General features: G+C 35.4%; 1 long non-coding RNA gene and 1 pseudogene across 3 annotated transcripts; one reads left to right on the top strand and one right to left on the bottom strand.

The window, feature by feature from the left end:
- Window positions 1-20: 20 nt before the first annotated feature.
- Window positions 21-17,295, bottom strand: LOC104597716 (uncharacterized; annotated as a pseudogene). The gene is made up of 5 exons (XR_016078707.1): window positions 16,331-17,295; window positions 15,982-16,027; window positions 14,369-15,753; window positions 1,242-1,282; window positions 21-1,147 (listed from the first exon to the last, which is right to left on the bottom strand). The product of XR_016078707.1 is annotated as an uncharacterized LOC104597716 (transcript).
- On the top strand, window positions 2,042-19,554 carry LOC104597715 (uncharacterized). 2 transcript variants are annotated; one of them, XR_016078709.1, is made up of 4 exons: window positions 2,042-2,960; window positions 3,050-3,244; window positions 13,115-13,212; window positions 17,291-19,554. It is a non-coding gene; the product is annotated as an uncharacterized LOC104597715 (long non-coding RNA). The 2 variants fall into 2 exon arrangements; XR_016078708.1 differs by having other exon boundaries at window positions 2,046-2,960; window positions 3,050-3,191.
- Window positions 19,555-24,864: the final 5,310 nt, after the last annotated feature.

The following is a 24,864-nucleotide window of genomic DNA, read 5'->3' as shown; positions in this document are numbered from 1 at the left end:
TGAGACTCGAAACAAAAATAAATTGGAAATGAGTTCAGAGCTGATTCTTTCAACGATACCAAGCTGGCTGCATGCAAATCTCAGGTGATAAAATTCAAGACTTTGCAAACTCAGAATCATATTTTACTGTGCAAGAGTACAAGCACTCTTTCTATCATCGGCTATTAAAAAAGAGGGATGAGAAAATAAACAATGCTATTTGAAATTTGAATGCTTTGTGCCGAGGGAACCCTTGCCTCTCCTCCCTTTGAAACTGATGAGATGCTTTTTAAGATGATTCTTTACCCAAGAACCACTACTCTGCGCCACTGGCAGAGATTGATTTGTTCTCGAACTACCTCCAGTACCATCTGAAGAGAGACCACCACTATTGTTCCCAAGGCCAAGGGCATCAGAGATCACTACTTGTTGGTTCCTCCGCACCGATCTCAAACCCATTTGCAATGGTTCTGAAATCAGTGAAGATTCATCATCAGTCACACCACTGGTTTTCAGGCACAAGGGGCATGGCGGGTCATGAATCTGTCTTGGGTGTCGTTTGATCTAAGCATTCTGCATGGAACACATGGGTGCAATGCAGCACCGCAGCAATTGGCATGTTACCACTACTGACAATTCTCCGCGAACTCCACGGGGACTTCTGCCAAATTCCACAAAGTCCACAATTCTGATCTCCTCTACTGCAGTTTGGCCATCTAAATTCCTTATCAATGTACTCTGACATATCAAAACCTTCTCCATCAAATGCTAGGTCATAACTACTGGCACTACTCAACCTGAACCCCTCCCTTCTTGAGCTCTTGTTGGTCTCTGGACAAGCCTCCATTTTCTGAAACCTACTGAAGGTTTTATGCAAGAGACCACAACTGTTATTAGGCCAATCAGATGGTGAAGTTCTATTCTCACCAAGTATCAACCTACTTGTGCTGTTTTTATCTGTAGAATCAAAAGGAACGGTATCTGGCACAGGGTTTCGGAACACTAATGGGTAAACTGGTTTTGACATGAAAGAGCGCCGACTGGAAAAGTTCCGGCAGGAGGAAGAGATAGGCTGTTTGCCAGTTGGTTCCCAGTGGCTAGATTCAGAAAGGGTAGATGGGGACCCAAAACTGTTGGATACTGCAGATGCTCCGCCAATAAATAGCCTCTACAAGCAGATTTCACATACAAGCAAACAAACGATAATCAGAATAAAATTTAGGCTCAAGCAACTCCACGGTAACGTGTAGACAAGAACTCACCTCAGCAGACTGCGGAAAACAAGAAGCTGCAGATATTGACCCTAATCAAAATTAACAAATTAACCCTTTGTTAGCTGTGCAATTGCTCAAACTTTGACACCACAAAGAAGGCAGATCTCGATATTTTTCTTTTTAATATTTTAAGGGATGGAGTTGTTTGCAAATCTGCTGTGGCAGACGCTTGGCATCCCTCTTTAATACGCAACTCATATGTGAGGCGGCAAAGCAAGTAGCAATAGAATCTAAAAAGGAATTTATAGCAGAAAATCCAGCAATAAACACTTACCGATAGTATTAAAGAACTTGAAAGCAATAAAGAAGAGAATAAGAGCAGAAAATATAGAAAGGATTCCTATGAAAAGAATACAACGGAAACAAATAATCTGAAGTTCTAAGCGTCACTTGTAGGATCTCATACGTACACTCTGAACTATCAAGCTTCCAAGTTCAACTATGACTCTAGTGGTATAAATTCACATCCAAATTATTGTCCCTTTCAGAGGAAGTATCTTAATTCGAGAGTAATAATCCTACTAAAAAATGAAGACTCCTATAACTAGGAAATACAACTTCGAAACCAACAGTAACATAATAGTATCGAACTATCGATTAAAAATGTCGGGCTACAACAACTCATTATGACGTGTGAAACCCATGGCAATCCTTTAGAAAGTGGCACGTATTTAAAACCTGTCCCAACTCCTTCAAAGCATGAACAGGTCGTTTGGTAACTCCTTCAGAGCAAGTCAAGCTAAAGCTCCACCAAGAGTGTCGCAGACCCCCACCCACCCACACCCCAAAATCCCTCCCCACCTCCAATTCCCCCAAATGCAAGTGCTCACCGTCCAGTCCAGTCGAAGCCCTCAACCTGAACAACCTTGCAGGATCTGCCTTGGAAATGGATTTGAAAGACAGGAATGTCAAAAGTGGTTTTTTCAACTTGGGCTGCAATCTTAAATAAAATCCAAACCATCGACAACTCAAGGGCAAGGAGAATGATACTATTGACTTTTTTGTTAGTGTAAAAATTATTAATTGATATGTTAATTTATAGGGTAAATTTCTTAAACTACTGTTTGCTAAATCTTAACGGAATGGCTGAAATGTCCATTTTACCCTTTAACTCAAACCTAGGATCGAAAGCTAAAGCAAAAGTTTGGTGAGAAGGAGGTGAAGAAAGTAAAAGGAGCTGGTTCCCTTGAATCTGACAAGAAATCAAAAAAATCCCCTGTTGCTGCTACAGAGACTTAGAAGAAGAGATCAGTTGACAGATCCAGTGACTTCTCCAGATCCGGTGACTTCTCCAATGGAAAGGATCTCTCCAGAAATCCTTCCATCTACTGCAACCGTCGAAGCCAGGCGGAGCCCTATTTTGCTCGAGGGGGAGAGAGGTTGGATGTGGAGGGGTCCGTCGTTGCTACAACTTGCAAAAGAGGCAGTAATGAAACAGGAACGAGAGGGAGAAAGAACGAAGGGAATGGGGAAGAGAAAAAACGAAAGGGACAAAGAGAGAGAAGGAGGGAGGGAGAGGGATCAGATGTGGAGAGGTCCATTGCAGCAGCGGCGGTGATGAAACAGGGGCGAGAGGGAGAGAGAACGAAGGAACGGGGGGAGAGAGAGAAGTTAGTAGTCATGGATTCGTCCCTGTTTTCAATCCTTCTTAAATCCATCAAAGAACTGGTTCAATGAAAGCCCTCTCCAAACGCCTCGGGAAATACGGTTAGGGTTCTTATTCTTCTGGTTAGTGCTCCTTATTTTGCCTTCTGGATTTGATTCAGTTGATTTCTTCTATACATTATACATTATAGGGCTTCGATATGATGACCTCTACGACCTGATGTACGATTTGGACATAAAGAAGCACTGGCTCGCCTTCCTTGTGAGATCGTTGACGCAAGGATTCAGCGTCTGGTATGCAGATGTCGGTGCCAGAGTTAACCAGTAAACAAGGTACTTAGACAGAATCGTTTTTCCGAAACGAGGGCACTTTCGAACATAAAAGGGTAAGTTGGCAATTTTTAAAAATATAAGTCATGTGAGCAGTTTATGACAGAACATTAACGGTAAGGGAAGTATAAGCCAATTGTCAAAAAACAGTAAGTATTGTTAGACAATTTTCAAACAATAGGGACATACTTAATCAATTCACTAAACCATAAGGGTAGTTTAAGAAATTTATCCTAATTTATATTTGAGAATTTAATATTTGATTGACATTTTTGTTATAATAACTAAAATATCATATGTGCATATCTTTGGACTCCTAATTGATGCATTATCTTTTTTTTTTTTTTTTTGATAAGTTGGTTGATGCATTAGCAATAAAATTGTATGATATCCATGCATATATATATTAAAACTGGTCCACCAATGTCAGTATAGTTCTCTTTTGAGAGAAGCTATTTATCTATCTTCTCTATTTTTTATATTTTTTTATTTTTTTTGTTTTAAAAATATAAAACAGTAATCATTCCTTATCTTGATTAAATTAAACAACCAATGAAATGCACTTTCCCAAAACCTAAATAATCTATTCTCCTAAAATTTTTTCTAAACTACCTCCCCCACATTCTCCAAAATTATCACTAATTTTTATTTATCTTCTAAATTATCTCTATTCTTATTTATCTCCACAATTATCTCTAATTTAATAGAGAATCTATCCTAAATTATCTCTAAGTCTTATTTATCCTCTCCCCTACTTTTTATCTATATCTATCTAAATAAAATTTGGATTAAAAAATATAAGAATTATTTAAATATTCTAACAAAATTATAAAATAACATTAAAATATTTATTAAAAACAAAAAAAAATAATTTTATATTTTTAAAAAATATATCACGAAATTATGTACTAAAAATTTAAATTATATTTTTGCAGATTATCAATTTAAATGTTTTTCAAATATTTAATAATATGTAATAGCTTTAAATAAATAAAATTCAAATAACAAAAAAAATTAAAAATTTTATAGATTATTTAAATATTTATCATAACTAGATTTTAAATAGTTAAAATAACATAACTATGTAATAAATTTAAAAAATTTCTACAAAGTAGAAAAATAATTATAACATAATATTCAAATTAATAATAATTTAATATATTACAAAAATTAATATGAAATTATGTAATAATAGTATAAATTATGATTTTATGGATAATTAAATTCAATAAATAATTAATACATTAAATTTTAAATATTTTACATATTATTTAAGTATTTAAATAACAAAATATTTAACATAACTAGATTTTAAATAGTTAAAATAAAGAAATTATGTAATTAATTTAAAAAAATCTAAATATTAGAAAAATAATTATAACATAATATTGAAATTAATAATAATTTAATATTTTTACGTAATATTGTAAATAACTAATTTCACTTATATCAAGTAATAATTTGAGAAAAAAACTTTCAAAAACATTAATATTTATTAATAATAATTTTAAACTCTTAATTTGTATTTATTATATAATTATATATACTAAAATTAATATTTATTGTGTTTTAGTAATTATTTATTGTTTTTTGTGATAAATGTATTTTCAATGATTATGTATACATTTATTTTATTTTGTTATTTAACATAAAACTTTCAATAGTTATTGGAGATTAAACTACTATTATTGATTTTTTTTAAATTTAATTTATAGTACTTATTGTATTTTTGTTATAACTTATTGATTAATTAATATTTATTAGAGATTAAACTATTATTTGAGATTATACTATTTATTGACTAAGTTAATATATTTTTAGTACTTATTGTATTTTTGTAATTATTATAATTATTATATTTTTTTCACTATCAATATATTTTCAATAATTGTGTGTTTTTGCTATAAATTTTTAATAATTTTTGGAGATTAAACTATTGTTATTTATCGGAGATAAAACTATTAATTTAGCCAAAATCATGAGTGTTCACGAGTTGGTTCGGACCGGTCATAGGCTATTTGGCCAACAAATTGACATGGTTAGGTTGGGGAGTTGGTCAGTTGAAGCCGACTGACATTTTGTGAAAACCGACCCACTCAAGTTGTATTGGTTTGGGTCGGTTTTCACAAAAGGTCAATCAGTTCAAAAGATTTAAACTTAAAAATTTAATTTAATTTTAAAAATTACAGTGCAATTGTAAGTACATAGTAGTCACTTAAACCATCAAAACAGAGGAAGTGTCAAACTAAAACTATACGAATGCCTGTAATGAGTCCATAACTCATCACACATCTGTGATGAACTCATAACCGGAACAGGTTGCGATTTACTTTGGACCTGTGCGGACTTGCGATGAATTTAAATCCATCACAGAACCGCGATGGGCTCCGGACCAATGCGAACTTGCAATGAGTTTAAAGTCATCACATAATCGCGATGAGCGCAAACTCATCGTAGATTAGAAACAAATAATAGAAACCCGTGCGTCATTAAATAACGCGCGTGCGGGACATCCCGCGAGCCTAATGAGGGTGCACAAGCTAAATAGTGACGTCACCCATGCCATGTCTTTTTAAAAGGGTCACGAAAAGAAGTAGTAACACACGTGTATTATGAGAATCCTCAGACGATAGGAAAATTCGTCCTTAAGATATCTCATAAGACACGTGTCGAAACCCTAACAGTGTTTCCTAACTAACACCAAATCCAAAATTCTCTTTCCTAAAGGGAACCAAACACTTTTGGCTCCTTCCTTTTGAGACTTTGGGATCCCTCCCTATAAATAAGGGTCCAATTCATAACGTGATAATCATTCTATCACCTCATTTGCCCTAGCCTTTAGCCTACTTCTTGCACTTAGCTTTCTTTTGTCCTTCAATGAGACTCCCGTACATAGCCTAACCACCTCACTCACATCAATTATTAAAAAATAAATTTAAAAATTAGATTTAGGAAATTAAACATTTTAAACTAAAAAATATGGGAAATTTCTCACTTTTTCATATTAAAAATTACATTTAAAATATAAAATATTAATATATATCCATGGTTAGGTCATTTAATTTTTGTCAGTTTACAAATGGCCAAAGTGAAAATGATCCAAATTGGTCGAATTGGGAATTTTTTTTAACCAAAGCCAACATAAAATACTAGAAAACCGACCAACTTGGGTCGAGTTGATCAGGTTGGTCGGTTTCATAAGTTTGATGAATAAACCTAACTGAAATTAATTATTGCTATTTTTGTATTATAAAAAATTTATTAAAAGTAGTATATAAAATATGAATAATTATTAATTATTTAAAAAATTGAAAATATAAAACAATTGTATACTCTTGTGTTTATATTAAGGTCATTTACTATAACACACCTTATAGTTTTACATATTTACTTAAACCTACCTTATAGTTTTCATTTTACCAAAATAGCCCATATATTTTACAATTTATTTACTTAATTAACATTTCACTAAGGAGTGTTTGTTTTGCCATTAGGCCCATGATTTTTTATTCCAAAAAATGCCCTTAACATTTTTATACAAAAAACAAAATTGGCCAAATATAGCCAATAGAGTGGTTAATCGTGTCTTATTAAGAGCAAAATAGTATTTTTTATTTCTATTTTCCTTTGATTAAATTTATTTAAATGAACATTAGGGTCAAAACTGTCAGTTTCCACTATCATTTAATGAAGATTGATTAAATCCGTTGCAAATTATAAGTGGTGCTTTAGTAAAATACTAACTATAGGGTAGAGTTTTAGTAAATCCATGAAACTATAAAGGTATTTTAGTAAATGACAATTTCTATTATTTATCTTTTGCTTAATAAATCCCGTGCATCACACGGGTCTCCACTAAGATAATTATTAATAAAACTAAATTTATTAAAAAATATTTGTTTTTATTCAATTAACAATAATTACTTTTTATAAATCAATATTAAATGAAAATAAAATTATTAAATCTTTCAGATTTTTCCGTGCATCGCATGGGTCCCAATAGAAATTGGGGGCTAAAAAGAAGGGGGCGTAGACCCTCTGTTAGACCAAGATAAGAAAATGAACTTAATAAGAAAACAGCACAAAGCCCCTGTTTTAGATAAAAAGAACAAGGAGCTCCACCGCTGTTTTAGACCAATAAATGCTGGGGAACACTAAAATAAAAGAAGAAAATGAAAAAAAAAAAAGGTGCATAGCCCCTGTTTCAGAACACCAATGAAGAGGAAAAAATGATGAAAAACTTCAGGGAAATAAAGAAGAAAAGGGGGCAGAACACCTGTTCCAAATCACCTTCGAGGAGGAAAAAGGTGAAAATTTTGCAGGTAAATGAATAAGACAAAAGGGACAGAGTCCTTTCAGGCCACCTTTGAAGATGCAAAAGGGTGAAAAGATTGCAGGAAAATGAAGAAAAGAAGTGGGTGGAGCCCCTGTTTTATTCCAAAAAAGATCACACAAAAAAACATAAGGAAAAGACGGAAAAAAAAAGAAAAAGGAAAAAAGAGGAAAACCCAACAAAAAGGAAGAAAAACAGAGGCTGAAAATGAAGAGGGTAAGAAGAACAAGTGGTCCAGAGCGGACTTAAAACTGAGAAGAACTTGACGTACCCGGCATCTCCAAAGTTGTTTAGATTTCCTTTTTGGTTATGCAGCTACAGGTTGGAGTTGGAGTATGAGTGAAACAAACTTGACTGGACAGCTCTCCCTCTTCTATTCAATTCTGCCATGAAAATAAAACCCTAAAATGACACAGGTTTGCTAGTATTCTTCTAATAAAAAGGGTATTGCAGGAAAATGAAGAAAAGAAGTGGGTGGAGCCCCTGTTTTATTCCAAAAAAGATCACACAAAAAAACATAAGGAAAAGACGGAAAAAAAAAGAAAAAGGAAAAAAGAGGAAAACCCAACAAAAAGGAAGAAAAACAGAGGCTGAAAATGAAGAGGGTAAGAAGAACAAGTGGTCCAGAGCGGACTTAAAACTGAGAAGAACTTGACGTACCCGGCATCTCCAAAGTTGTTTAGATTTCCTTTTTGGTTATGCAGCTACAGGTTGGAGTTGGAGTATGAGTGAAACAAACTTGACTGGACAGCTCTCCCTCTTCTATTCAATTCTGCCATGAAAATAAAACCCTAAAATGACACAGGTTTGCTAGTATTCTTCTAATAAAAAGGGTGATAATATGTGATAAGTCGTAGTAACGAAAACAAACCAATAAAAATTATTTACAACAAAAAAAAAGTAAAAAGCAATATAAAAATATTAAATGATCAAACAAATGCATTAATGTGTCTTGCATCTAGGTGTCTACCTTGGAGTTAAGCACCTGCCTAGTTGCCTAGGCATGCGCCTAACTGACTGGGCACACGCCTTATACAAAATTTACATGGCGTTTGGACGATGCAAAGTTTGAAAACTGCCAAGTCGCCTAGGTGAACAGGAGTCAGGGTATACTAGACATGAATAGGAGATCAGGCTGTGTGCCTAGGTGAACAGGAGTCAGGGTATACTAGACATGAATAGGAGATCAGGCTGTGTGCCTAGGTGAACAGGAGTCAGGGCAGTTTGAAAACTGCCTAGTCGCCTAGGCACCACGTTGATAATTATACACAAGTATTGGAGATCAGGCTGGTTTACTAGACATGAACAGGAGTTAGGGTATCTCAGGTTAAAAGAAATCATGTAGAAAACTCTCCTATTCAGGGTAGGCAAACATGGTCATCACGGGACAAATAATATATGGGACAAATTTCATTAGCTGGTACCAGCATTGCAGAGGGGAACTAAAATGATATTTGCAAAAACTTATGTACAATTAAGTAAACCCTGAACTACTGCTCTAAAAAATTATCCAGCAATGCCGAGGGAAACTTAAATGACATTTGCAAAAATTTATGTACAATCATGTAAACCCTGAACTACTTCAATAATATTATAGGCTACGCACAAAGCATGCAAATAGCTTACATGATGCAGACAGACAGAAGTCCATTTTGGCAAATATATACTTTCCATTATTCAATTTTACTATATTCGTTTAGATGAATGTGGTGAATAGATAGATTGTGGATCAAATTTTAATTGTCAATGAATGTGTGGAGGATCTGAGGAGAACAAGGAGGAAATGAATGGTATGCAAGATGGATTTAGAGAAGGCTTATGACATGGTTGATTGGTCATTTTTTATGCAAGTGTTGGACTGTTTTGGCTTTGGGGAGAAATGGTGTAATTGGATCCTAGGTTGTATTGAGACTTGTTATTATTCCATTCTAGTAAATGGAACTGTAGTGGATCACTTCCCGGCTATTAGGGGAATTAGACAAGGGGACCCCCTCTCTCCTTTCCTTTTCACCTTGATTGTAGAAGTCTTGGGGAGACTAATTGAGAGAGCAGATTCGATAAGTCTTATTAGGGGGTGGAGGGTTGGAAAAGACAAGATTTCTATCACCCACTTACAATTTGCTAATGATACAATTCTGTTCTATGAGGGGGAGGATGTGAGATGGGCCAGAAACCTGAAGTTGGTGATTCAAGTGTTGGAACAAATGTCAAATATGAAGGTGAATTTTGATAAGAGTTGCATGGTGGGTATCAATATAGAGGAGAGAGATATAATGGAAAGGGCTGAAACTTTGGGTTGTGTGGTGTCTCAATGGCCGCTAAACTATTTAAGGATGCCTCTAGGGGATAATCCGAGGAAAGAGCTTTTGGAGTTCTGTGAGTGATAGGTTTACTAAGAAATTGGCCTTTTAGAAGAAGAATTACTTATCTTTGGGTGGCAGAATTACCTTGATTAAGTCTACATTGGCTAGTTTGCCTGTGTATTACTTTTCTGTCTTTAAGATTCTAGTGAAGATAAGTAGGGTTTTGGAGAAGTTGATGAGGGACTTTTTGTGGGAAACAGGGGAGGAGAGGAAGGATCACAGGGTGAATTAGGATTTGGTTTCTAAAAGTATGGCTGATGGAGGGTTAGGATTAGGTAACATTCGGAAGAAAAATGAAGCTTTGTTGAGGAAATGGCTGTGGAGGTTAGAAGGTGAGAAAGATAAGTTGTAGACTAGGGTAATTCTAAGTATTCATGGTCAGACAGATGATGGTTGGGACTTTGCAACTTTAGCAAGGTCTAATGGTGCCTCTCCTTGGAAATCAATACATGCCATTCTTCATTCTTTTTTACAGCACATCAGGTATGACCTCTGCTCTGGAAATCAGGTAAAATTTTGGGAGCACATTTGGGTGGGTGAGGTACCTTTGAAAGACTAATTCCCCTCCTTGTTTTCCCTCTCTAGGTATAAAGGCAAGGTTGTGTCCAATTTTCTAGTTCCTTCTTAGTCTTACTTTGGGCTTGATTGGGATTTAGGGTTCAGAAGAGGCCTAAGGGATGTAGAGGTTGAAGATGTCTTGAATCTGGTTCAGATCTTGAACGGGGTGGTGTTGGACCCCTCTGAGAGGGATAATGGACCCTAGCTCCCTCTGGGACCTTCTCTTGTGCTTCCTTCTTTAAGTCCCTCTTGCCTTCGACCAATAATTTTGCACAAATTTTTCCATTTAAGGATGTTTGGGGTGAGCCAATTCCTCCAAGGATTGGAGTCTTTTGTTGGGAAGCCTTCCTTTAAAGGTGTAATACATGTGACTTACTCCAAAGAAAAAGGCCTTTTTGGTGCTTGTCTCATAATTGGTGCATTCTTTGCAAGGCTAATGGTGAAAGCTCCTACTACTTATTAATTTATTGCCCCCTTGCTGCTGATCTTTGGGATTGGTTTCTTTCCTTATTTGGTTGCAAGTGGACCCCACTACCAAATATTCAAAGCTTGTTTAGCTCTTCGTTCCTTCGATGGCCAAACAAAAGGGGAAGAATTATATGGAGATCTGTGAGGGCTGCTATTTGCTGGACCCTATGGGAGGAAAGAAATGCTAGAACGCTTTTTGAAAATGAAAGAAGTAAATTAAGCCTTGTTGAAGTAATAATAGTTAGGGTGGTGCACTGGCTAAAATCCTTGGACTTGTTTGTTGATGTTTCTATAGACATGTTGATGAATAGCTGGATGGAGGCAGCAAATTCTGCTCCTACTCGCTCTTCTATTTGTCCTGTGTGGTCAACATCAGCCTGTGGCTTTACAAAGCTAAACTTTGATGTTAGTAGTGAAGGTAATCCAGGTCTATCGGAAGGAGGGGTCTTCAGAGATGAGGATGGGGGGTGCTTGCAATGTATTCAGGTCCCATTGGGGCTGGGGACTCTCTAAAAGCTGAGATCTATGCTGTATTGGAGGAGATAAGGAAGACTAAGGAACTGAATATACAAAAGCTAGTTGTTGAAGGGGACTCAAAGTTGGTGTTAAGCTGGCTACAAAAAAAGTGGACTTGGGAAATTTGCTAATGAGATGAGGAAGATTAAGTGGCTAACTAGAGAGCTAGAAATCCATTTTCAGTGGGTTAAGAGAACAGCAAAATGCTTTTGCTGATGCCTTGGCAAAGCAGGGGGTGGGAAGGGATCAAATGTTTTGGGCTGTTCTGTAATTTTTTCTTTGTTGTCCTCCTGGAGAGAGTTAGGCCCTTTTATCTCTCTCTAGAGTGTTGTAACTACATATTTTTTATTAATCTAATGAACTCCTGTTATTGATAAAAAAAAATATTCCTTTAGATGAAGGAAAATTGTCCAAAGCAGTCCACTGAACAGGTGGTCAAAATCAAAAGTACTGCTTATTCTGTCTGGATGGTAGGTAATGTTCTGCATTCAAGTCCTCAGACTGACGTTTCCAGACAAACAGCTGAAAAGTAATATCTTCATGTAGAACTTGCAATATGTGATACCCAGATACCTATACAAGGGTGCCGCATTGTATAACAAAATCTGGAGGACAACAAAGAAATTTAGACTACACAAGAAATTTAGACCAAGAAACTAACAACATATGATGTCAAAGGTGGCAAAATATCAAGATGACACAGAAGAAAATTCATTAAAACATTTGTTAATTTACATGTTATCTCCAACCACCACCTTCTAATGCTGAGTAAATCCCACAAATCCATATCTAGGCAATATACGGGGATAAGCCATAAACTTTCATTTTATTCAGCACTCATAAATTGTATTTCTAGGGTACTTGATTGCAAATACCCTGTGTGATTACAATATCAATTGTAATCACTCTATCCCTTTATCTACAATTGTATTCAGCACTCTATCTCTTTATCTACAATTGTTATTACAATGATAGGAACTTCTTTTTCTTAGATTGCAAATACCCTGTGCGATTACAATATCAGTTGTTCCCATGTATCTCAACACCTATGTCATCATTATAATTACTCTATCCCTTTATCTACAATTCTTTTTCTTATAGGCACCAAATAAGAACCAATGGAAGTAGAATCGAATCTTCTGTTCCTATACTCTGGTAAAAGTATGGAATTTCCATCACCCAAAGGAAGAGAGTCAACAGTAGTCACCCAGCAAGTTGACCAGATCATAGAATAGCTGAATAGCCATGATATGACACAACAAACTTGATTCTTTAAGATTAATCAGATTAAATAAGTGGTGGATTTTACAAGAAATTCTATATTCTACATGGCATTTAGGTTATTTAGCCATTTATGAAAATTGTGAAACTGCACAGTATTCAATGTCAAAACTTAATTTCTCCACATAACTCTTAATACACCATTATCTCCTAACATAGCCTCATGGTTATCAAAGTGACACTTAAGCAAGGATGGTTTCTGGTCATGGTTTTTGGTTCTGTAATTTATTTTTTTATCAGCATTAACTGTATTATTATTGTATAAATAAAAAAAAAAAAACTTATTATTTTATCTATTGTAATGTAGAAGTCCACATTCCATTATTATATTCTATACATTTTTATGTGCTTTTGTGTTTTTAGTTTCATTATTTTTCACGATCTCTTTTTTTTTATATGTTTTCAAGGGGCTACATAACAGGGGGTAGCCCATCCCCCAACCCAAGTGCAGGCAGGACTCGACAAGTCTCCACTACGACCAGCAGGAGACCTTACTAACCAGCTGGTTAGCACCTTGCTTATTTTTCACAATCTCTTGTTTCACTATAATTGTCATCACATGCCTAGAGGCATTGGGGGGTTTCTCACCTTTCAAGAAAAGTGATCATTGACAATATTGTGTCATTACTTTGTTTATTTGCTTGAATACAGTGTGTAGAAATCCTCATTTGCTTGGATTCATTATGGTATTGACTTGTTGCTTTCTTTATTTGTTTGAATTCGTGCCATATGAAAATTCGTGATTTTAAAAACTGCATGCTGCTTTGATGAATGGATTTGATTATATTATGTATTGAATAATGAAATTTATGATAAGAAGTTATGCCTTCTCATGAAACTAATGATTTAATGTTTTTTACATGTAAAATTCATTATTGATAACGTTCTTAGTATTTACCAATACAAAATAATAAGAAATTGAAAATACGGCACAGGTAAACACGGATCACATCCAATAAGTTGTAGATTTATTTGTCAAATCCATGAATACATAACCTTCAGCATTAGAGTCCAAGATGCAATATTTGCTCATCCCTTGGTAGTGGCAAAAATAACTATGCAGAATGAAAGACCAGTCACAACATACGGAAGTGCAGAAGCATGCATCATAAAACTTTTATAAAAACAGTGCAGACTTGATGACAGTCTGGCACTGGAATTAGTTATCACTCAAATTAGAATCATCGTTTAGCCCTCAAAAACCATGACCAGAAAAACCCATAAACAAGGATGACTTAAATGTAGGCCTGAATGTTCACCACTTCATTGAGATACAGGGCATGTCAGCATGTGTGATTAGTGATTACTTACCACCAAGAAAGATAAAAACCATGGACAGAGAGAGAACAAAGAAGAATAACATTCAAAAGCAGAAACCTTTTCAAGCAAAGAACTCGTGTTCAAACAGAACAAGACTAGATAAACAAGGATGACTTGAATGTAGGCCTGAATATTCACCACTTCATTGAGATACAGGGCACGTCAGCATGTGTGATTAGTGATTACTTACCATCAAGAAAGATAAAAAATCATGGACAGAGAGAGAACAAAGAAGGATAACATTCAAAAGCAGAAACCTTTTCAAGCAAAGAACTCGCGTTCAAACAGAACAAGACTAGATAAGCTTAAATTAACTCCCACAGGTAAGGTAGCCAACTCACCAGAATTAGATTTCTGTACTAGTGGTGTCCACTGAGGGAGCTGGAAATTGTCAGAGGGGCTTCCGAAATAGGAAAACACACCATCTGACACAGAGTGATAATGGTCGGTGTACTGGTCACTGCTCGCCCTGCCTCTGCTTCCTTTACTATTTGATGATAATGATGAGCCATTTAGTGGGGCTTCATACGAACAATGAGGTGAACCATCTGACTGGAATTGACGATCCCATCTCCACAATGGAGGAGGAGAGAAGCTTGAGTTTGTTCGCCACTGAGGTTCATTGTGACCCATGGAATAGGCTCTTCTTCCTGTATTTGATTTTCCTCCATGTGACCCAACGACCACACAACAAAGTGCACCCGTTTTAGCTATCGTTCTGGTAGCAGCAGTTAAGTGGCACTATTGTCTTAAGTGGTGGCTTTCAGATAGGCATGGGCCTCATGCCAAGCAGAAAGTGTGTATATTAAAACTAGAGGGAGAGATCAAAAACGGTTCAATGGAAAATCTAACACAAGGATGACAAAATATCTGACCTCCAGAACTAACCTAGAAAAAGTAATATTAACTTTTCACAATGATTGTCAATCCAAAAATGAAAATTTTACAGCTTCCCATCTCGCAAGAAGATCCATACAGGAACATTTTCTCGGCAAGGGTTCAACTACAGCCTAATAGTTGAACCTTTTTAACCTTAGGATCAAATTTCCAGCTTGCTTCCTGAACAGCCATCTCTTCTTTATGGAACTTCAATCATAGGTGATGGAGGGTGATTTGGCCCAACCTCGTAGCACGGGTACACGTGGGCGTGACCTTGCTCAAGCGATGACTCAGCATGACAGCACAGCAAGCGCAACTACAACTCGGAGGGAAGGGCCCACCGAGTTCAGCTTGGCAACTCGGCGGGATAGGCTACCTGCCGAGTGCCGCCTGACCTGCACCTCCTCCCCGAGGCTAAGGCGTTCCGAGATACCTCCGAGCTCGGGGCCCCCTGACCTTTCCTAATGCCCGAGCTCCTCCCAGTGGATTTTGGGCCACTCCCAAACAAGAACACCCCGATCCGCCTCTAGATACCCCGAGGTAAAGACACCTCGGGCCGAACAGCTCGGTGTAGCTTGCCACGGGCAGCTCGCCACTTGCGGGATAGCTCGGCACAGGGCAACTCGCGAAAGAGCAGTTCGGCATATCGCAAGAAGATCTCTTGCCCGACCACCGTACCCGATAAATCTGGAGACAACAACCATGTCCCTCGTCAGATAGTGTCGTGCCTGCCACCTTTAGAGGGTGCCTTACACCTGACAGGCACGTACCCTGCAATGACAGCCGCGCGCGTGCCACCTCAGCCCTGCCTGTAAAGGCTGCGGCAGGATAACAGTGGCGGTTATACCTGTACAAGAATTTCACCTATCACAGTGAGTGCAGATATAAAGGGAATAAAAGATAAAATTTACAAAACATAGGTCAATTGCAAAAAAATGTGCGATTCTAAATATCATTCTTATAAAGGAGTAGAAGAAGCTTCATTTGAATGAAAATTGACAAAGACGTGCATGAAGATTATTAAATATGAAATATCAATGAATAGAAGAGACATCAGCACAAGTGGATACTTTACCAAACTCTAACCATGAAAGAAGGAAAATGCCCCCAGAAAACGTCATCTACAAGAAACTAAGAGAGTAGAATTAGCAAAAGCGGACTGAGAATGTAATAGTCCGACAATGGTTCCAACCCAATAGCTTGATAAACCACAGCAACCCCCCCCCCCCCCCCCCCCCGAGATTAAAAAAAAAAAAAACTAAAACTAAATCATAATAAAGCTGTGCAAAGAAACAGGCTGCTAATTCTCGAAGCAAAGTTCATGAGCATATTGGTGCTTAACAGTTACAAACAAAGAACAAGAAATACAAAAATAAATTGGAACCAATAAAGAAAAAATTTATACGTATAGAATGAAAACATACCTTGAAATACAGGCCTGCTTCTAGGGTTTACCATACAAAGGAAAAAATAGGAGAAAAATAGAGCCCTGATATTAACGAGTTTCTATTGTCTGTCGGCGACTGAGAGTGGGAGAAGACTGGAGAGGTAGACGAGCGAGACGCCCAGTCCCCACCCCAGAATAATAAAATGTTGCTTTGATAGAGACGGCCGTCTCCGTCGGGGCGTGGTCGAACCGAGAAAGAAAGAAAAAAATGGCTTGGAGCCAAATTTTTCCCGGTGTCAACTGTCAAGTCTCCCGCTGTTTTATTTTAACTGTTTAGTCACATTTATCCAGAGTTTAAATCAGCCCCCCACAAGACTGTCCCCCACAACGTCCTACAACTCTCCGTCGTGTACTGGGAGGGTTCGCATCTGCCGCCACAGAGCGGATCTGCTCTTCACACCTGGCGCCTCACAGGCGTTTCACACGCACATTATCATGCATCGGGAAATTCTCGTAGTTAATATGTGTTTGATTGCGTTTATGTTTATTGGATGGGCATTTATTAGATAAACGTTTATCTAATAAATGTTCACTTTAAAAGCTTTTTATTTTATTGTTTGGTTGAATCTATTTTTAGTGTTTTAAGAAACACCTTTTTACAATTCGGCATAATAAGCATGTTTCAAGAAACAGGTATATGAGTGTTTCAGTATGACATTTTCACTTTAATGTATAAGATCCATTAATCAATCCAATGATTCAAATTACATATGTTTTTATTTAATGATTAATTTTCAGATCCAACGGTCCAAATCACATTCACTTTGATTTTCATATTTTATTGATGTATATTATATAATTTACCAATTTTAAAATTTTAAAAGAAGAAGATCAAAATAGCACCATTACGGGGGAGGTGGAGCATTCAATCACAAAACAAACATGTGAATCACTTGAATTATTGATGGCTCACAATCACCAGTTTGTGTGTAAACAGAAGAGTTAATTCACAATCTGTTAAGCCACTAATGATGGACTGCATGAAGGCTATTGTGTCGTGCGGTCATGCCAAGTGCCAAGAGATTTATTGTTCTATATTCTTTCTTGAATAGACACCTGTCAAAGAAAGTGATGGTGTTCTTCTCTTCATGTAAATCGGTCAAATTTCACTCAGAAGGTTCAGAAGGTCATGGCTTGCTCTTCCTGATATCAGAGGAGTTGCAAATTCTGAGTTATCTTAAGGTTTAGCATTTTTCATAAACAAGAAAACTACCTTCCCTGTTTCTTGCTTTATTTTAGGGATGGGGCGATGAATTTGATGGACAGATCTTAGTATGATCTTATTCTTTTCTTCTTCTTTTTTTTCCTAATTCATTGCAGTCAGCTAAAGTGGAGGAGAATCTAGTAACAAACCTTCCCTGTTTCTTATTCTTTTCTTCTCTTCATGTAAATCTTATTCTTTTCTCCTGCTTCTTATATGTTTGGTAATTCTTTGGTAGTTAGCAATAAAGTGGAGGGATTGCAGTTGCTCTGGAAATTGATGCAGGAGAATCTAGTAACAAACAACCATTACCTGCACCAGTCTGCTAAGGATGCATACAATTCGTATTATATGAAGTGGGTTCAGTGAAACCAACCCTTATGGAAGGAAGAAAGGTGAAGATGATAAACGACAATTTGTAAGGTACTAGCAGGATCTGCAGTGTTGGATAAGTATGGTTTTGTTCTAATTTTTGGTAGAGGTGTCTTTAACTCTCAGCCAAGTTCCAACTAAGTTGCTAACAAGTTTTATCTTGCTTTTTGAGAGATTTATCATCTTTTAATTTCTTGAGCCACTAGAGCAATCAAATCAGGGAAAGTTTTAAGTGTTGCAGAGCAGCCTAAAATCAGGCAAAACACCGAACTAAAAACAGAGCAGAACCTTGCCGATGAAGAACGACGAAGAACGGTGGACGAAGAACTTAGAAATTAGAAGTTAGAAGTGCACCTTGCCGACGAAGAATAGCGGACGAAGAACAATCACCTTGCCGTTGAAGAACGGCGGACGATTCGCAAGCCGAAGAACTGCGGACGAAGCACCTTGCCGATGGTTACAGAGCTGCAAAAACAAGGAGAGATATCACGATTCGTTAGAAAAAAAAAAAAAAAACACCTTGCCGGGGGCAAGGCGGGGGGATTAATGGGTGTTCTCGGCGAACTTACTGGTGTCCTCTGATCGGCGTCACTGTGTTCCAAGAAAGAATGTTTATTGTGGAAAGGTAGATCCACGTTGCACCGGATCAAAAACTTAAAAGGCTACGTCAGATGACACATCAGAGGTGCGTTTCGTGAAACGGCTAGCCGTTGGTTCTCGCTTCCTCCAACGGCTCCTTTCGCGAAAACCTATGAAAAAACGTTTATGAGCGTTTTTTCAATAAACGTTCGTACCAAACAATAGTTTCGAAGCCAATAAACGTTTATTGCGCCAAATGCTGATATGGTGCTGAGGTGGCAGCGTTGTGAGGCGCCCATTTGTGAGGAGCAAATCCCGTCACCATACTTGCCCCCCAAAAACGTCCCACAAAACCGGAACGCGACGTGTGACACACACGCATTAAGCGAGACGTGTGTGGAACCCATTTCACGCCGTGAAATGCACCTCTGTTAATTCCTCTCTTGCTCAAAAGTGTTTATTCTCCCATACTCTATTCTACTTCGAACTGAAACTCTTAGCATCGGCCCCCTTTCGTAACCTAGTCGAGTTCCGCCGGCCGACGCCGACGGCCATATCGGTAGGAGGTAAGTATATTGTAAGTTTTTCTCATTTCTTATATATATATATATATATATATATATATATATATATATATATATTTTTTTTTTTTTTTCTCATTCGTTTTTTAACATTTACAAATCCGAACCCGCCGGAGTGGGAGCCTCTTGACGTCGTTTCAAACCCTTCACACCCCCAAAATTCGAAACTCTCCATAATTTGAGTTTTAACTTGAGGCGCTTGGCCATAGCTGGAACAGCCTGGGAGGAAGAGTGGGAGTTGTGCAATGACGACGGCTTCGTTTACAAGAGAAAGAAAAGAAGATAAGATTATATTGTTGCTGTTGCACCACCAGTACCGGCTTCTGATCCAGTGGTGGAGCAGAGGCAGCGGAAGAAGAGGACGCTGCTGAAATTGAGAGATCAGTTGCGACAAATGAATTTGATCATAATTCCCTTTGTAATGATTGTCATGTATTCTATTATGAAACATTGAAGGTTCTTTGTCAATATTCCATCTCTCTTTATTAGTATCTACACTGTAATACTCTCTCTCTCTCTCTCGGAAGAGACAATTGGTTTTAGCAATGGTAAAAATTTTGAAGTCTTAGGCTTCATTTACCTTTCCTTATTTCAAGGACTTATCTTTTTTTGGCAGTGTGGGCATTTTAACCGCAAAAATGAGTCCTTAAAACAAGGAATGCTAAATGCAGCCTTAAACCTAGAAGCCATATCTACAAAGATCATGTAACAGCAATGGAAAGCAAAGATTTAAAGGAGCACCAGTGCTGATGAGAGTATATATCTATTGAGTACTTGCTACACAACACTATGACTCCTACTACTACAGATATACAGAAAAATATACATTGCCTTGCTACAACAGTAGAAATACTGTTGGTCTTTGGTTATTACCAAAATCCCTCTTCCAGACATAGTAGCTACCTAAATGCATACATGAGCAATAAACAAGGTGTTTCGAAGATATCACTGCATTTCTTTGGTATTTTTTCTGATAACCTGCTCAAGTTGTAGAGGGTTTTAGAAAATGGTTGATAGGACCAACTGCTGAAAGAACTCAGACCTCTAGCTTCTCTCTTTATAATCCTGCTCCCGAACTTCATTTGACGTAGATTGCTCCATGATGCAACAACACAAATTGTCAGCCATATCCTATTACAATCAAAGTGTTGAAACACACCAACAGTTCCTAGACATGGCAGTTATGTTTCCTTCCAAACTACTGTTTACCATTATGAATTTTAATTGCTTATGACCGGAGAGTTTCGAATTTTGGGGGGCTTTCGAATTCAAGGGGGCGCCAAGGGTTTGAAATGGCATTAGGGGGCTCCCACTCCAGCAAGTTCAGATCTTTGAAATGAGAAAAACTTACAGAGAACTTACCTCTTGCCGGTATGGCCGTCGGCGTCGGCCGACGAAACTCGACCGGATTAATCTCTGGTGAGTGGGTCACGTAAGGTGTCCGACGCCAAGAGTTTCAGTTCGAAGTAGAATGGAGGAGTATGGGAGAAGAAACGCTTTTGGACAAGAGAGAAATTAAGGGAGGTGCATTTCACGTCGTGAAATGGATTCGACACGCATCTCACTTAATGCGCGTGTGTCATGACACGTGTCGCGTTCCAGTTTTGTGGGACGTTTTTGGGGGGCAAGTATGTGGGGGGCAGATGTGAACCCGTATTGGGACATCTTCCGATGATGTGTGTGGTACGTTGTAGGAGGTGACGATTGAGACCAGATCTGCTCCTCACACCTAGCGCCTCACACGCACATCCTATCATGCATTGGGAACGTCTCCCAATACTTATTTATTATTATTCACGGGAGATGTTCCCAATGCAAGGTGGATGTGCATGTGAGGCACCCATTAGTGAGGAGCAGATCCCGTCACGGTGACGATGTTATCATAGGGAGATGTTTCTAATACACGGTAGGGATGATGATGTGATGTGGGACGTTGTAGGAGAAGATGATGTTATCATACGAGAGATGTTTTCAATACACGGTGGGGGTGTGATGTGATTCAGTCTCATTTATCCAAGTGTGATAAGTCTGTCATGTATGCCTATGAAACACATGAACGATTATACTAGTAATTAAGTATGTGCGTTGTACATGTAAGAAAATTTTCTTTATATTAATTATTTGAATTTTAAATATAATATAGTTAAGATAGAAAATAAAAATTTTATAAAAATAATAATATGATTAAAAATTAATTTAAATGCTTGTAGTAAATATGCACATGCATTGCATATTAAAATTTTAAATTACAATAACAATTATTATTATTATTATTATTATTATTATTAGATCTTTATTCCATTTATGTCATAAAAAATATTTTTTATTTTAATAATTATTTTTATTTAATATGATGAATATATAACATTAGAAATATTCCCAAATGTTTTCGACAAAATTCTATACTTTTCATTTTTTTGTGTTCTATCATTTTTTAAATATTTATTGTTCAATTATGACATCATGGATTTCTTTGAAAAGTTGGATCATTGACCCACTATATAGATAAGAAAATAGCTTTACTTTCAAATCAGTTTTAAATTATATATTTCATCTACATTATATAAATAATTTTGACTTATCACACTTAATTTTTGTTTTATATAATTAATATATAATTTTTTATATATTCTTTTGACTACTTGTATTTTTTTATTTTTTAAAGATTTATTATTTAACTATCATATCATCGATTAATCTGTTTGACCCAAACCATTAAGCCACCACCCAAAAAGGAAAATAGATTGATTTAAATTTTGTATTACATATCCATCATTAATAAAATTATTTTTTTTATGTATAATACTTACTTTTGTTCAATATAATGAATGCATAATATTAGAGATGTACCCAGTATTTTTTTTATTTTTTAAAAATATATAACATTAGATAGGTGCCCATAATTTTTTTAATTTTTATTTTCGTGCTTCTTTGTATTTTTTAATTTTATAACTTTTATTATTTGACTATAATGTCATTTTTTTTCTAGGTTGATTTTAAATTTGGCATTCCATTTTCATCATTAATAAAAATACTTCTTACATTTCATATTTATTTTTGTTTAGTATAATAAATATACAATATTTTAGATATACCCAATTATTTTGTTAGTATTATTTATTTTAATTTCTTTTATCTAACTATGGAATTATTTATCAACCCATTTGACCCATAATGGTTGAATTGCTTACCTAGAACTGGGCGGGAAGAAAATAGTTTTGCTTTCAAATAAATTGTCAAAATAATTATTTTTATACTATTAAAATTAATGTTGTGGATTTAATTAGTAGAATTTAATAATGAGAAAAATATATCTTAAATATAAGATTAAATGAGAAAATATACCTTAGAAACAAGATTTAATGAGACAACATAAGAGAATAGTTTTATTTCTAATTGGTTTTAAATTTTACATTCCATTTTCATCGTTATGAAAAACATTTCTTATTTATCATACTTATTATTGTTTAATATGACGAATAAATGATGTTAAAAATGTTCCCATTTTTTTAATCATATATTATTTGCATTTTATCTATTTCTGAATTTTATTATTCAATTGTGAGAATATGAATTTTTATTTTAACAATTAATTTTATTTAATATGATTAATATAGAATATTATAAATGTTCTCAAATGTTTTTAACAAAATTTTATACTTTTTTCATTTTTTCTGTTCTATCTTTTTTAATATTTATTATTCAATTATGATATCATGAGTTTATTTTAAAAGTTGAACCCTTGATAGACCCATCATCTAGATAAGAAAATAACTTTGCTTTTGGTTCAGTTTTAAATTATGTATTTCATCTACATTATATAAACATTTTTTACTTTTCACACTTAATTTTTGTTTGACATAATTAATTTATTGTTTTGATTACTTGTACTTTTTATTTTTTTAAATATTTATTATTTAGCTATCATATCATCGATTAATTCATTTGACCAAATACTAACCCACCTCCCAAAAAGAAAAATAGTTTGCTTTCTAGGTTGACATTAAATTTTGTATTGCATTTCCATAGAATTGATAAAATTATTTCTTATGTATAATACTTATTTTTGTTCAATATAATGAATGTATAATATTAGAGATGTACCCAATATTTTGTTTTTTTTTATAAATATATAACATTAGATATGTACCCAAAACTTTCTCTATTTTTTTATTTGTATGATTCTTTGCATTCTTTATTTTTAAAAGTTTTATTATTTGACTATGACATAATTTGTTTCTAGGTTGATTTTAAATTTGGAATTTCATTTTCACCATAATAAAAATACTTCTTATGTTTCATACTTATTTTTGTTTATTATAATGAATATACAATATTAGAGATATGCCCAATTCTTTTTTTTATTATATATTTTAAAAATACATTTATTTTAATTTCTTTTTATTTAATTATGGCATTATTTATTAACCCATGTGACCCAGAATTGTTAAATTGCTTACCCATCACCGGGAGGGAAGAAAATGATTTTGTTCTCAAATTACTTTTCAAAATATTTATTTTTATAGTATTAAAATTAATGTTGTGGTTTTAATCAGTAGAATTTATTGATGAAAAAAATATATCTTAAATATAGGATTTAATGAGAGAATATATCCAATTGGTTTTAAATTTTACATTCCATTTTCATCATTAATAAAAATATTTCTTATTTATCATACATATTATTGTTTAATATGCCGAATATGTGATGCTAAAATGTTCCTTTTTTTTAATTTTTATATTTTTTGCATTTTATCTATTTTTGAATTATATTATTTAATTGTGGTAGCATGGGTTGGCCCATTTGACCCAAAATGGTTTAATTTCTTACCACCCCTACATGAAAACACTACTTTTTTCTGGTAGATTTTAAAAGTATAAGTTTTTATGTTATTGGAATTTTTAATTTATTATGTATGAATTTAATTATTAGAACTTAATGATGAAAAGAAACAAAAATGTTTTAAATATATGATTCAAGGAAAGTGAATGTAAGTTAATTCCTTAAATGTTGGATTTAATAAGAGAGAATTGAATGCATTGAATGTCTTAACATTCCTCTTTTAAACTCATTTAATATTAATAACGAATTACCCTATTAGCCCTCATTTTTTATCAATAAATTTAAATATGGAGGGGTAACTTTTGTCCTTAAAAAATTATAGAAATATTCTTGAGGCTATTCATGTTTTTTAAAGTAGTATAGATATGTCACAGGCACATCCAAGCGTGATTCGGTCTCAAAACCAATATGCTACGCCTCACACAAATTTCACAGGTACATCCTATCGTGCATTAGGAACATTTTTCGTACTTATATGTTATTATTTAAGGGAGATGTTTCCAATGCACAGTGGGATGTGTGAGGCACCTTGTGTGAGGAACAAATCCCATTTCGCCCTATCAGTGGTTTGACTGATCAATAAGTAACCCTCTAGAAAGAGAATATCTGAATTCACACAAGTGCCCTTATGGTGCATCTCAACCGGAACGGGATATGCTCCTCACACATGGGTGCCTCACAGGCACATCCACCATGCATTGGGAACATCTCCCGTGAATAATAACTTATAAGTATAGGAGATGTTCCCAATGCATGGTAGGATCTATGTGTGAGGTGCCCTACGTGAGGAGCAAATCTGGTCTCATCCCAACTGTGTATTGAAAATATCTTCCAATGAGAAGTAAGGATGATATTTTCAATGCACATGAGATGCTCATGTGGCGCACGCTCTGTGAAGATCCACAAAACATTGGCATTGAGATACTACTTTGGGC

Source organism: Nelumbo nucifera, chromosome 7, assembly GCF_055504915.1.
Source record: "Nelumbo nucifera cultivar China Antique chromosome 7, China Antique-T2T, whole genome shotgun sequence".
Lineage (NCBI taxonomy): Eukaryota > Viridiplantae > Streptophyta > Magnoliopsida > Proteales > Nelumbonaceae > Nelumbo > Nelumbo nucifera.
This window is presented reverse-complemented; position numbering and strand designations above follow the sequence as displayed.